The following is a 14,542-nucleotide window of genomic DNA, read 5'->3' on the forward strand; positions in this document are numbered from 1 at the left end:
GTGTGCTGAATGTGTCTCTCTGGATATTTTTTCTGTATTGTAAAATGAAATTTAGTCTCTGACAGTCTTTCAGAAGCATGATACTTCTATTTTCCATATTCAGGCTTTTATAGTCATCTTCAGTTATTTCCTTTCACCTCTCACATCCAATTCAATTCCTCTAATGTCTTCATTCATTTATTTGAGATTATAGTTAGTGTTTTGCATCATATTAGGCACCATAGAAAGAACAAGACCCAGATCATGCCCTGAAGAAGTTTTGAATCTAATTTTTCACATTTGACCCCTCCTTTCCTTTCTAGTTATTATCATAATGCTACAGGGTCCCCTGCATTTTACAGGAATTGTTTTTACAACCTCTTTATTCATTTACCTTTCTGTGATGATCCCATCCTTCTTCAACACTACAATTTGCAATCCACTCTATCATTAATATGTCTTTCTAAAGTGGGTTTCTGATAATGGCTCTCACCCCATCTTCCACACACACAGACACTAATTGGTTGTAAATTGACTATAAATAAGTTTCTAAATCCAGGGTCAAAAACCAGGTTTCTAAAGCATCAGGTAAGAGATATGAATATGATTATCTGGGTAAGGCACACAATAAGGAATTTGTCAAGACTGGAAATATGGAGAGTGTATACTGTGCCCTAAGACATTCAAATTCCATTAAAAAATATAGCTATGAACCAGAATGTTACTGTTCCTTGGTTATATGCCTCCCTTCCAGCTAGAACTATATTTCAACCAAAAACATGACACATTTGGAATGATGTTATTTCAATGTTTTTGATCATGCTCTTCTTCCAGGCACTTCCTTCCCTGGTGGGTCTATCTTCACATCTCGTTTCTTCCAATTCAATTACTGCTTCTTCTAGGAACTTACTTTTGTTCTTCAAACAAGAAGTAACCTGTGTCCTCCTATGTGGTCCCTGTATTGTATTTTTTACATAGTTAAAAACATAGCATAAGTTTTCATCCTCCACAAAGGACTTTATAGAAAACCTTACACATAAGAGTGTACCAGGTCAGTGTATTCATTGGATTGGAAGATCCAATGAATTAATTACTTACATATTTATCTCTACTGAATACAAATACCTTTCCAAATATCGGTTCATAACTTCAACAGAGCATAATATTTGAGGAAGACATTTGACAAAAAATTTATATCATATTTTGAAATATATGGAGAAATGTGATTTTGCTAATTGTACAGTCAAATCTGATTGCATATTATTCAGGTTGATGTAACAGTGACTATTGAACTGTGATTCCCCAGTAGTATTCTGATACTTTTTTCTACCACATTTTTATCCATTTTTAAAAAAAACCAAGTGGATGTAAATCATATTTGTAGAAGTCACAAGGATGGAAATATAGGTAAAAATTTTGAATAGCTGATTGATTGTATACATTAGGGGTGTCGAACTCAATCAGAGAAGGGGCCAAAATCTAAAATCCAGCCTAAATCGCGGGCCGAATGGTTTACTGAACAGTCATAAACTGTCATTGTGATGGAAACGCAGCGGAGTGCAGTGATGACAGCGCGGTGCGGGCCACATTGCAAGGCCTGGCGGGACGGATTTGGCCCGCAGGCCTTGTGTTTGACACATGTGGTATACATGATTTAAAATAGAACTTAGGATGTTTTCCCCTCCATTTCCTCTCTACTTGCTCTAGTGTCTTCATTGATTCATACTCTCTTGGTGAATGATACCACCATTCACGCAGAGACTTCTGATGGACACCTGGGAGTCAATCATTATTCCAGTCTTTCCCTCATTCCTGCATAATCCATCAAGTCCTGCAGAGCCCAACTTCTTAAGGTGTGGCAAATCTCTTCACTCTTCTCCTTCTCCGATGCTATACAAAAGCATAAGCCCTCGATGTCCTTCTTGACTAATCAGAATTACTTTGCTGTTTTCTTATTTTTAGTTTTGCATTACACATATCTGTTCTCTTGCCAGAGTAATATTTTGTTCCTTGAGGCTTTTAATCACCTTGACCCTTATCTGTTTCTACAGTTGGATCTTTTAGGCTCCCTTGTTCCACTCATGTTCAGTTGCTTCCAATCCTAAGAATCAGCACTTCTCTACCCTAACTCCATGACTAAGCTTCCATGTTTCTTTTGCTTTAATGTTTCTTCTTGTTATATACAAAAATAATAGTATCCTAAAGATGCCCAGAATTCAATCCCCAGAATTTGTGAATATATCAGGTTACACAATAAAAGCAATCAAAGTATATATATAATTAAATCTGCTAATCAGGTGACCTTAGAACAGGAAGAGCATCCTGAATTATCCAGGTGGGCCAAGTGTAATTACAAACTCCTTATAAGGAGAAAAGAAAAACAGAAGGGAGTCTAAGAGAAACGGGACCACCAAAGAAGGGTCCAAGACATTCAAGGTTGCTGGCTTTGAAGATAGAGGAAAGGGGTCACAACTATAGCTTTTTTCCAGCTTCAAATTCCTGGAAAAGGAAGCTGATTCTCTCCTAAACCCTCCAAAAAGGAACATCTGCTCTGCTGACACCTTGACTTTAACCCAGTGATATCCATGATAAACTCTTGATGTATAAAACTGTAAGATAGTAAGATTGTGTTAATATGTTAAAATTATGGAACTTGTTATTGCATTGAGAGAAGACAAATAATACCACCCAACCATGGTGATCTACTGAACACCCAATCACTCTTTAACATTCAGCTAATGAAGAATGTTGGTCCTTGTAAATTACTCCTATCATAAGATTTTAGCTGATGAAAAAAATGTATTTACCTACCACTCAGTTATAAATCTAAGACCGGCACCTTGCCTTATAGCACATTTTATTTATTTTTGTACTCCTAGCATATTGCACAGGGCACTGAGTAGATATTTATTATTTTATTAATTGAATAGAAGTATATTTCATGCTTTGAAGTAGGCTCACAGTACTAATTGTTCAGTAGAGAATGAGAAGGCTGACTTACTAGTAGTTTATGTGGAAAAATTTAGGGATTTACCAAACAGCAAACTGACCCAAATATAAACAACAGCATCAATACACACTCACACGTGCGCGCGCGCGCACACACACACACACACACACACACACACTCACCCCTTTTTGTCATTATTTCCAGGAACAGAAAATGCTTCCATTATACTTTGCCCTGCTCAGTTAGTATACTGTAATTAATTTTGGGCTTAATTATGTCAAGAGATTTCCTGATAATTAGAATATGCTCAAATGAGGAGGGGAAGATGGCCTGGAAGCATATGGGAAGGACTGCAAAACTGTGAAGAATGGTTTTAGAAACTGAAAATACAAAATTAGGAAAAGAAAAATTTGGATTTGGATATGATAGTGGATAATGTATTCATAGATATTATTTTTTTAGAAGTGGATGAGGAATTAGACTGTATTAACTCCAAATATATTGAAAACACAGAGCACAGCACACTGGAGAAACTCAATAAATATCTTAAGAAGGAATGATAACAACATGCAGATGGCCAACTGACAATAGTTTCAGCAGGCAGATTGTGATTCAAATAAATAAAAAGCTCTTTAATAATGAAACTCTTTTTAAAAAGACTTGTTACTTTGTGAGGTACCAAGTACACCCTCCTTACAGACATGTAAACAGTCTGTGTCATCACCCATCGCAGAAATACCAGGAGAGCTGGCTGAGGAGGCATGTGAGCTCTACTCAAATTTATGATTCCGTTTGTAAAATCCTTTCCCATTATAAAGCAATTACTGTGATTCTCTGATTTCAGTGAATTTCACAGTTATCTTCTTTAAGACATATTACCGCATACTTTCTAAATCCAGTAAATTACTTTTAACTTAAATAAATATTATCTCTGGATCCCAAATGTTAACAGACCTACCAAGTCACATGAATACATTCTCTCTGGCCCATACCAAGTTTTACGTATGCTCTCATAATTGTCACTCTCACATAAGTTACATGTGATTTCTAACTCTCCAAAACCTATCCCAAAAAAAGGAAGTCAAGGTCAGGAAGGAATTCTGATTTTTGTGCGACATTTACAAAGACTGTACATTAAAAAGTTATTTTTGCAAGAGAGCAGGGCTACTGAGAGATTTACCGTTGGCAAGGGATAATTTCTACTGTCCCCCAAAATAATATGTACTGTGTAACTATTTCCTTTACTAGCTCCTGAGGTCACCCTCTCAGGTTATCATTCTTCCTGCACATTCTTTCTACCTAGGAAAATAATCTTGCTGTCACAGTAACCACATGACTATCTCCCCTCTAGCCACTGCTCAGAAAAGGTTTTCTCACCTTCAGCACTCCTCTCCCTACTTTTACTTGTACCCAAATCATCTTTCTAACCGCTTCCTTTTGTAGATTAAAAAAAAAAATCTGCTAATATATCACCAAATAACTGTCATTTCTAAAATATCTCATAAGTATATGAGCTCTTCTTCAATAGGCTATAACAACCAAATTTCTATTCCCTGCACCATATTATTTGTAGAAATAACATATTCCTGTTCTATTAAATGCCCCCTTCACCATACGCTCCAAAATAAGTCATCATAATACAATTCTGCATTGTACAGAGAGATGTATCTGTAGCATTTTTTTTTTTCATGAGCTCAGCACTTGTTATTCAGCTTTCCCTTTGTCTGGATCTCCTTACCATAGTCTACTATGGATAATGACCCTAAAATATACTACAAAGTATCCAAGGGTGGGCAACACATATTCAGTTTGATTTTGTTCTCTTTTTATATATAGCATCTCTCAATTCTATGGAATGAAAGTTTTAATGACCTTTCCCAAAAGGTTTGAAAGATCCCAATGACATCTTTACTTGTGTGAAAACCAACTGTTTGGTTTCAAAGATAAAGGGTAGACCTAGTCAAATAACTATATAATCTTTCTCAATGGACCAAATTCTCTTAAAGCAAAATAACAATTATTTGTATTAACAAGAACAAGTCTTTCAGCACAGAAATAATATGGATTGAAATAATAAGCTATCTTATACCCCTGCAACAAAGAAAGAGAGAGAGAGAGAGAGAGAGAGAGAGAGAGAGAGAGAGAGAGCGAGAATCCTTCATCACTATGAAGAAAAGAATCTCAACTCTTAGAGGGCAAAAGCCAATTTGATGACTTAGTAACACTCTACACAAAATAGCTGTGCTCTCAAATCTTATGGGGGAGTTGAGGATTTTATTTATTTTTTGTCCATACAGGATTCCAATTCACCATAGACTTTCTGTATAAAATTATTTGCTAAGTTAAATTTGAGTTTTATAATGTGCCTCAGGTGTCTGGCTGTGGAGGGTTGGGCAGCCAACCTGAGTATCTGTGGGTCAGAAGAGTGGTCTGAGGTCAGGTGTTTGAAGTGCTTGGGAGTTCGTGCATATGTTCTAACAGGAAGTGAGCCACTTGACCAGCCTTGCTTACACAGCAACAGTCATTCCTTTATACAGGGCATTCTTCTAAGAAGGGGATGACATATTTGAAGTAGTTGCAGCAAAAAGATGGTCTAATAGGTCATGACATTACTCTTTACAAATAATGCCAGTGCAAATGCCAAACCAGATTGTTCTCACATTCTCACTCTACTTTTGGCTTTTTTTTTGGAGCAATCAGCTTTTCTCTTTCCACCACATTAAATGACTCACAATTTTACCTTCTGCCCACAAAGAAGGCCATGGGTCACAGCAACCAGAGATGGGTTAATGCAAATCCCACCTCACTGATAGGGACGTAATTTAAAATGTATATACCCTAATGAGTGACAGTCAGATAATGCATCCTTCCATTTAAACCAGTAATCATTAGAAAGAAAGTCATAACAAGTCATCCCATCATTCTTTCAAGTCAGCATGTCATCAACAATATTTGTTTACTACATTTAGCAGGTTTCTGGCCCTTTATGCCACTAGCAATTTGCAAAAACCTATGGTTAGCCTGTGCAGGAGGATTTCCCTGTGAACTGAAAGCACCACTGGCCAATTTAGGGATTTCCATCCTTCTAGCAGCACTTAAGCCCAATCTAAATGTAATTGTTTCCTCGAAAGGAGTAATTTAATTTTCTCCAAATGTCTACTGCCTTTATAATGCTAACTCCAGAAAGCAAAATGAAACAAACAAACAAAAAAAAAAAACAACAAAACACACACACACACACACACACACACACACACACACAAAAAAAAAAAAAAAAAAAAAAAAAAAAAAAAAACTGGGCTAGTTGATCGGGCAATTCAGACCAAAGAAATAAAATATATATCGCTTAGAAACTTCATATAACGTGTAAGTTGTTTTTATTTCCTGAATTATTCATTATCTCAGTAGTCTACTTTTGTGGTCTATATCAGGGCTATGTAATAAAAGTCAAAACTAACAATTTACTGGTGTTTCTTCTATTCTAAATGAGTTATCATGTAGTCATAACCACATGGCAATTCCTAGGCAAAGAAGACAAGCTGGAAAGGAAAACCTACATTTAGTGGAACACATGTTTTGTATAAGTAGATATAATTTGAATGTGTGAAGACCTGTCCTGAAAAATGGCTAACTATTATTATCCTCATGTTTACATTTAATGTCAAAAAATGTTGAAAACATCTATTCTAAATAGCTGTGGCTTTATACCATGTTTAACAGTACCACATAAGGATTGTTGATTCCAGTAATAGTGACTAAGATTGAATGAAACCACTCAGACACTCTCTCTGTATTTCTGCTTCTACTAAAAGGACAAGAAATAAGACTCTCATCTTCAGGGAAATGTGGCCTTAGCACTGCAGTTTTGTTGCTTTTTAATTCAGGGATTTCCTACCAGGTGGTTGTTTGGCTCAGGTTCCACACTTAGGACAGCAGGCTGGGGACCTGTGCTACTTGATAATTTTGCAGTTGAACACATGATCATTTTTCCCTGAACTGGAAAATTTTCAGAGGCCCTTTGAGTGTAAGTAGCTATTTGAGGGCCTGAGAAGGCTGAATCTGTTTCTTTTAATGTTAGAAGCACAAGTTACATGAACATAAAGGAGCAGAGATACACTTCATTCTCTGAAACTTTCTCAATGTCACAAATTGCCAAAAGGTACTTCCTAAAAGTCACGTTATTTAGAAGCCGAACTTCCAGGAGCCTCTTCCAGTTACCTGTTATATACAGAGATACATATAGTGATTATTTACTGTCCCCATAAAGAAATATCCCTTTAAGACTGAATATTCAAGAAATTTTAAAGGAAAGACTTGACCATCAGTGGTTGGAGTGGTTTTCAAGTCCCTTCTAAATTCGCTGAGACCACCTAAATTGGACAGAAAATAAGAAAGAGCAAGAGTCAAGTCTGAATCCTCCTCACTCTTATTTCAAGGAGGAAGATTTGATTTGATTTGTTTTTGTTTTTCATAAGATTTACCTTGATACAAAAAGAGAAGTTTGCAAATTAGCATTTTATAAGAAAGAAATAATATCCAAATTAAACTCTAAAGAGAAATTGTATAACTTGTTTAGCCAACCAGTCAGTTATTACATAAGAATTATTGATTACATACTGTGCCAGTCCCTGTTCCTGGGCCCTTGAGATACATGAAGGCAGGGCAGAGATCTCTGCCTTCTCATTTTCCAGTGAGAGAAAGACAGACAATAAGCAGTCAACAACATCAACTAAAAATTTCAAGTATGTTAAAATATAATAATTGTTACAGAACAGAAAATAGATTGAAGTCTGAGAATTCAGGAAGGGAAAAGTGTAATTTATATAAAATGGTAAACACAAACCTCTTGAGAAGGTGCCATTTGAGGAAAACCTTGAAGGATGTGAGAAGATTAGCTAATGATTAATGATCTCAAGGTAATTATATGTTGTTATTTTTCCAGGAAAGATAGATATCTAAAAAGAGAACTATCTAATTAGCTTGTCTGTGAAAATCTGGTCTTCAGGTGACTAAGTAGTTAGTATAAGCTCAACTCATATGTCACTCTAAGTCGTTAGTGAAAAAAAACAAAAACAAATCATTAATTGATGAAAAAGTTGTCTCTGGATGGTACTTCTGGTCCATGAGAAAATATTTACCTCCCTGTACGCTTCATACTGTAATTTGAATCTGAAAAGTAGTCCATAGCCAATGACCTCTTAAGTTTGTTTAACAGGGAGCCAAGTCCATTTCAGGGTCATCATTGTATGTAAAATAATATCAACGTGTCAAGTTACAGAGATAACTAATTTTGGTTGAGGAGAATCAAACTTTAATGTTTTATTGTACCAATGTTCATTTTAGTATTTGCAAACACATTATACTGTTTCCCTGTTAAAAAGTGCAACTTTACTTCCCTAAAATGGAAACCTTAAAAATTAGAAGCAAAAGTATCCTATATAATGCTCTATGGTTGGTTTCCTTAAAATTACCTCTAAATTTACTTTGTAAGAATAAGAGGATGAATCCTTGTTTTATGATTACTGGTGTGTAAGTGGACGGAGTCTTTAAAATCTCTTTAAGGTTGGTTATTATATATCAGTTATTTTAAATCAAAGAATCTATCATATTGCTATTATATAAGCAATATTCCCTATCATGCCTTATGTTTAAAAAAATGTCAACAGTTTTTTTTTTAAAGATAACTAGTAATGCTCTTTCCTACCCTACAGTTCTATAATTATAATTAAAGATTCAAATTTCTGTAGCATATGAGCTAAGTACTCTGGGAAATTACACTGTTCTCCAAAATCACTGCTAGCATAATTTAAGAAACTCCCTCTTACTAGCCTAATTGTGGTGATGCTGGCTTTAAAAAAAAATAAACTCACAAAATACCTTTTTTAAAATGATAAATAATATTAAAATTTTTAAAGAGATAATTTCTTTTGGCAAAGGAATCATTCTTTTAAAATCCAGTATGCCATAATTTAAGTGTTTTGCTATTTACTATTTCAATAAAGCATCTAAATTTATACTTATACCACCTCAGTCTTTAAACTGTTATACTGTTGAGTTCTTTCTGTGCTCTTTTCTGAGGATAAATTAATCCCTTCGAGTCTAATAAATCTTTGTTTAATTTGCCAGTCATTCAATGTCATCATTTTTATAGAGTATATAAATACATGGAAAACTTCTCATCACAGAGCCAAATGAGCAGAGATACAAAGGAGCGGGACCTTTATTTGTAATGAATGTAATGACAAAATTGATTAAATTACAGCAAGAAATAATACACATTTACTCTTCAAGTAAATTTTGTTGATTATAGCAAGAACTGATGGACATGTAGGCTAAAGGAGAACTACAAGATTAATACCATTTCTAATAGTCACATAGCCTTCTATGTATATCCTACTGATGAAGTGAACATTGGATATCTGATTTTATGTAGTGGTATTCTGGTCTTTCCATGTGCTGTGGCTGCAAATGAAGAGCATCCGGTACTGCAATAGTAGAAATCATAATAGATCATTCAAATCAATTTACTTCTCCATTTCCATATGCACCAAACACAGGCATTTAAATACAGTAAGATTTTACCCACGTGCACAAATGCTTCTAAAAAGAATTTTATATTATGAAGATAAATGAGGAAATTTGATTGAATAAGCCACACAGAAGAAGAGAAACATGATATTTTCAAAACTAGTTCTACATCAGAAACCACAGTAAATGTATTGAAAAGTTATAAAACAAATAAGCATCATTATATTGGTGACTGGGAGCTGGGTACTTTACAGAAAATTTAGCTATATGCCAACACTACACAGTTGAAAGATGGTAACAAAACTCTTGGAAACAGAATGTAGAAAATATACTAAATGCTTTATTCTTCTCTAAATATTAAAAATATTAAACCTATCTAAGAGAAAATAGAATATTCACCATGGCATAACACTACAGATAAATTTGTAAAACATAATTTTTTAAAATATATTTTATTGATTTTTTACAGAGAGGAAGGTAGAAAGATAGAGAGCTAGAAACGTCGATGAGAGAGAAACATTGACAAGCTGCCTCCTGCACACCCCCACCGAAGATGTGCCCTCAACCAATGTACATGCCCCTGACCGGAATCGAACCTGGGACCCCTCAGTCCACAGACCGACACTCTACCACTGAGCCAAACTGGTTTCGGCTAAAACATAATTTTTAATGTTGCTTATCAATTAGTTGCAGCGATCAATTATATTTAGGTATTAACACAATTACTTTTGAGAAAAAAAATCTAATTTTATTTTCTTTATAAATTATTTGAAAAACTTAATTTTCACTAATACATTACTATTTTGGCAGTTATAAAATGTGTGATCATATGCTTGACACTTGTAATACCTTGGTCTTCTGTGAGAAACGAGGATAAGCAAACAATGTTCATTTGAAAGAGTCAAATGAACATTTATTTTTAAATATGCTGTAAGATTTATGAATGCAAGGAAAAGTAAATATTTTCGTATCATAGGATAAGACTCAAATTTTGGCTTTTTTGAACGTTTACAATCCAAACCGCATTTAAACACTGGTTTTATGGTATAGTATATCACAATTGACACAGTAAGAGTAAAAAAAGAACAAATACGAACCACAAAAGATGTCAGGTTTGAACTGCAGTAACATTTGGGTGCCAGCTTTTGCATGAACAGTACAAGTTAGAAAACAAAATTTGATTATTTGCCACTGTGACATTGAATAACATTACAATTTTTCAAACCCTAAAACACAAAAATTGATTGATTTCCATTCCTTCCAGACCCATTGCTGTGCATATGCTAAGGCATATTAAATTGAGCACAGATTGGTGCCTTACTGGAAAGATACATTACAACTTTGCAAAAGGATATGAATGATAGGAAGCAAAAGAAACTTTAGAGACAGAGGCTGAGAGGATTCCATGCAATCTGTTGCTATAATCCTTTCTAGCTATTTGAGTAAATTTATTTCCCATTTCCACCCTCAACTTTTCCCAGACCAAATCTTCCATGTCCTTCTTTACATATTCCTTTTCCAACATGCTCCCCACCCAATCACATACTTAAGTCATGAAAATGACATTGTCAAGATAGTTAGAAAAGTGCTCTGGAAGCACAATGGCCAAAAAGAAAGAACCTTCCTGCCCTCATGGAGCTTACATTCTATTAAGAACAGTTGGCATTAAATGTATAATCTCTCATATAAATATGTAATTACAATTATGATGATGACTATGAAGAAAAAATCAGGCCTCCAGTCAAAACATCAACACTTATCTGGAAATTATTGATCTGAGCTCTTGAGCTATGAACTAGCCATGTTGGCTGGATCTGCAGTGCAAGTTACTTTAACATTTCCTCATATAAATGTTCACTCATTACTTTCATGCAACCATTGAAGTAAAATGTAATTTAATATATTTAATAATTGTTGGAATGAAATAACCAGTTAAACAACACAAAACAAAAAAAGTAAATTCCCAGGTAAATAAATAGATAAGCCTATATGTAAAATAAAATGGAGAATAAAGTTATTAGCATTATCAATGGTCCCAACAATACCAATGACAAATTTCTGACCTAAAAAGAAAGCACCCGCAACTTTACAATGACCATTTGGATCCATCTAGCCACAAGCAGGTTTGTTCTAGAGAATATCTCATCAGCTATACCTGAAAAAAAGCTATAAATCATTGAAAGAATGTTTATTCCTAACTGTATCTAGTTAATGGTAACATATCCTTGTTTATAAAACATGAAACTTATTCTAAATAACTGACTCCAGAGTTTAAAACAGAATGACCAATTAAAAAGATGAGTCACCCTTTGCCAGTTTGGCTCAGTGGATGCAGGCGTCATCAAACTTTTTAAAGTGGGGGCCAGATCACGGTCCCTCAGAGAGCTGGAGGGCCGGACTATATGAACTACTAATTCCTACTGTAACACCTCGGCTGCGCTCACTGCCCAAAAAACCTGGTGGGCCGGATCAGACTCCTCTGCGGGCAGCATGTGGCCCGTGGGCCGTAGTTTGAAGACGCCTGGATAAAGCATCAGCCTGCTGACCAAAGGGTCATGGGTCAAGGTCGCTTACCTTGGTTACAGGCTCCTCCCTGGGCTCAGGCCCTAGTTAGTTAGGGCTCATCCAGGAGGCAACCAATCCATGTGTTTCTTTCACATCAGTGTTTCTCTCTGTCTTTCCCTCTCTCTTCCACTCTCCCTAAACATCAATGGGAAAATATTGTTGGGTGAGGATTAACAAAAAAATAAAAATAAATAAAAATATGAGACACAATGGCCCATGGGAAGGAGAAAGCTTCATTTCATTCATTTTGATTCTGTGAGCACATTAACAGTGTCTTCAGATGACTTAGCTGTTTTTGTGATGTATAAATGATAAGGGATTTTTCAGTTTCTAAACCCTAAAAAATTAATTAGGGAGTACAGAAGGATCCACACCAACTCTATAAGGATACATCACAATGATACCAGTGTTTACCTCTACAGAGAAGACTGAGAGGAAGATGAAGAAAGTTATCAGAAGGAAATGTTCTCTTTAGGTGAGTTACTTTATTTCCTTTTTTTTGTTGTTGTTGTTTTAAATTAAATGCATTTATTTATCACTGGGCATTTAACTTTTTAGAAAATATTTAAGAATCTATACAGAAGAAATAAAAATAATAATAGTAATGTTCCTGAATCCAATTTTGCTTTTGGATTAATTTGAGGGCAGGGGGGAGAGACATTAATCCAGAGATAATAATTCCAGAGACCCTGAAATCACTACTCCCCAAGAGACAAATAGTGTCTAGAAAAATTCTCCAAGATTATATTGTGACAGAAAGATTTGGAGGCATGAATGTCCAATGCATATCTGTTATTTTAGACAGGACATTTTATGTACAACAAAGATTTAACCTAATAGAAGAAGCTACAATGTACAGTTGCTAGACAATTTGTGACTTCCCCAACAGGAGGCACAAGGCAAGGACATCAACCTATGACAACTCCGACTCATATTACATTTTTAACTGCCTTTTTCCACTCTCACAGCACTTCCATTCTGTCCTGTGACTACCTTGCTCACATTTTCATTTTCCTATTATAATGACACTCCTTGGATGTGGATGCACAGCATCATCAAGGTTGGATTTTTGATCTAGTATACAGATTTGTTGTATTAATTTGCAATTAAAGAAAACTTACAAATCACATTCTTCATTTCTAGACATTGAATTAAACAACATGCAAAGGGACGGGTCTTATTTGCAAAATACTCAATTCCATCTTCTTTCTCCCATTTAATATCAAAAAGCATCCTGGTCCCATTAACAGAAGCATGTAAAGGAAAGAAAAAAAAAGTCCTGCCCTCTGTAGTTTTGTGCAGATTGAGGAATACAATTTGATGAAAACTTGAGCAAAAAATATGCTTGACACATATAACAACAGAAAACATTTAGGTCTGGCATAGTAAAACAGAATGAAGTGACACTTAACATTAATTACACCAAAACAAATATCAGCTTAATATAAACATGAATTATTCCTTATGTAGTGTTAAATGATTATATAATTAGAGAATTATTTTTAAGAGTTACTTTTTTCACATCATAATGAATACATGTGTGCATATTTTGAAAGTTTGTATATGTATATGCATTCATACCAATATGCACAGGAACATATACACAAACACACAAAGATATACTTCACTAAGCCAGTAAAATAAAATATAAATACGTTTCACTCTATGCCATTCTGAATCTTATACTAAGGAATAGGTGTGAAATGCCCACTTAAGGGAGAAAAGTGGGTGGCAATTTGTCCTTAAAACAAGTTTAAAAAGCACCCCGAATGGTACACAAAATACCAATGGCATACTAAGAGAATCAATACATACTGTCATTTGCATGTTGTTGAAGGCTTAAAAAGAGATTAAATTATATTATTTAAAAAAATGGTTGACTGAAACACAAACTGCAATAAGCATATGTTATTGTTTTTTATAAACTCAAGTATCCAAACAACATTTGTTTCTCAAGCTCTACGTTACACATTTAAAACACGGACACCATTTCCTCCTCATGGCTCAGCTCATGCTCAGGTGCCTGTTTAAGCAGAAAAGTCTCCCTGCGAGATGACATAAATGTGAAGCTGCAGAACTGTGGGCTTTGGTCCCAATTCACCGGATTAAGATTCTCAGCATAAGAAAGATACAGAGAACTCGAGGATAAGATACATTCCTGTGTTTAAAATAACCAGGGAAAAACACACACAAAGGCAAATAAACAAAACAAAAAACAAAAAAAAATCACAAAACTGGAGACCAAGAGTGCATTCACTAATACACTGTTTAAAGTATTTAGTTTTAAAGAGTTGATACGTATTTGTCACAGCTGCCTATCATGTACCGCCTTTCAAGGAAAACACTACATACAATGCGATGGTCTAAATGGTGAGTTACACATGCTTTTCAACTTGGCACCAATGCTGTCAACGCGTACGCATGCCTGACTTACCAAGCGATGCAGGGATGTGAACCTGGTTGCTAACATTCTTAAACGGGATTAGTATGCACACAAAAAGAACAGGCTTATCTTGCTCC

The 14,542-nt window shown here is 35.0% G+C and overlaps 1 protein-coding gene across 28 annotated transcripts in view; it reads right to left on the minus strand.

Annotated features, from left to right (window-relative positions):
* The window catches only part of NRXN1 (neurexin 1), a 973,616-nt gene that overhangs the window by 849,155 nt on the left and 109,919 nt on the right, over positions 1-14,542 (minus strand). The gene's annotated exons all lie outside the window — the stretch shown is intronic.

This window comes from Pipistrellus kuhlii, unplaced genomic scaffold, assembly GCF_014108245.1.
Source record: "Pipistrellus kuhlii isolate mPipKuh1 unplaced genomic scaffold, mPipKuh1.p scaffold_m20_p_13, whole genome shotgun sequence".
NCBI lineage: Eukaryota > Metazoa > Chordata > Mammalia > Chiroptera > Vespertilionidae > Pipistrellus > Pipistrellus kuhlii.